Here is a 1,460-nt window from a genome sequence, read left to right as displayed (position 1 = left end):
CCCCTCCGGTTGGATGATGCGCTGTTCATGAACAACGCATCATCCAACCGGAGGGGGACAGCTCACCTGCCCCCCATTGGGTCACCTATTTGGGGTCCACGGAGCATTAATCAATGGCTAAACGGCACTAAATACCTTAATAGTTTTCCCCACTTGTATACTCTCACTTATACCTCGAAATTTCAAAAAGTTATCATTTATTAACTCTATATTATGCAAACGCGAGAATTTTTTTCCGAATTTTCCCATGCGTCATTCACAAGCCAATTTTAGAACTTTTTAGCCATTATATTTGTTGAATTTAATGTTAAACATACCCTAAGTCTATTTTAAAGGCTATCCCAGTTACATTTTAAAAATAGAGTTATGGTGGATTTTACTATAAATTCAACAAAAATTACGGACTACAAAGTTCTAATTTTAGCTTGTGCGTGCAGAAAAGATCGGAAAAAAAAAAGATCTCATGTTTCCATGATAGAATACATTAAAGTGCAAATTTCAGACTTTCTAGGGTGTATGAATGCCGCGAAAAACAAGTGAGGGTATATAAGTACAATATCAAAAGGCAAGTAGTGGATGCTAATTAACCAAAGAAAACAGATGGGCACCCATGACCACGAGAACGCCACTACTTCTGGACCTTCTCATGTTCCTTCCTGAGATTAATTAAAAAAAATTGTGACCCCATATATATTTCAACTTGCAATTAAACCAGCAAGCGTGGTCACGGGACCCGACTTTAATTTGCGCGCGTGCGGTACAACTTTACAACCACCCACCGCGCTACGCAAAATGCTGCGCCCACAAAATTGAAGGCCGTATGCAGATGCGGACGCTGGCGTGGAAAAGGCGACTACATAGAGAAGAACATTCTGTAGAAAATTAAAAAAAAAAAGAAATCCTAGGACGCTTGCTGGCATATATAGATGTAACTATACATATGCCAAGGGAAATAATCAACAACCATAAATTGTTAGTTGGGTTTTTGCATCCAATATTATCATTACCGGTTAAAGTTGAAAAAACGAAGATAAAAGATAACAAGGACATAAAAAAGTTCACGGGACTGTTCCTTCAAAATCTTGATTGTGAGCCAAAAGGAAATAAATATATATAGCTCATTTTTTGGGTTAACCGCCCTTGCGTACGCTATAGTGCCCCTATTTTCATCTACATACTCTCAATTTGTTTTTCACAACACTTCTATATCGTAAAGTTTATAAAACTTCCACTTATGTACCCTCACTTGGTTTGTCAACACTTATACACCCCAAAACTTTAGAAAGGTGCAGTTAAATACTCTTAAAATTTTAAGCTTGTACTAAATACCCTCACTTAGGGGTGTCCAAAAAGCCCGGAGCCCGGGCCCAGCCCGGTGTCCGGCCCGGGCCCGGCCCGGTCGTGCCCGGGCCCGGAAACCCGGGCAAAACCCGGGTCCGGGTCGCCATTGGGGTCGCCGT

The sequence above is a fragment of the Asparagus officinalis genome, chromosome 5 (genome assembly GCF_001876935.1).
Source record: "Asparagus officinalis chromosome 5, Aspof.V1, whole genome shotgun sequence".
Lineage (NCBI taxonomy): Eukaryota > Viridiplantae > Streptophyta > Magnoliopsida > Asparagales > Asparagaceae > Asparagus > Asparagus officinalis.
The sequence above is the reverse complement of the archived record's forward strand: the minus strand, read 5'-3'. Positions refer to the sequence as shown.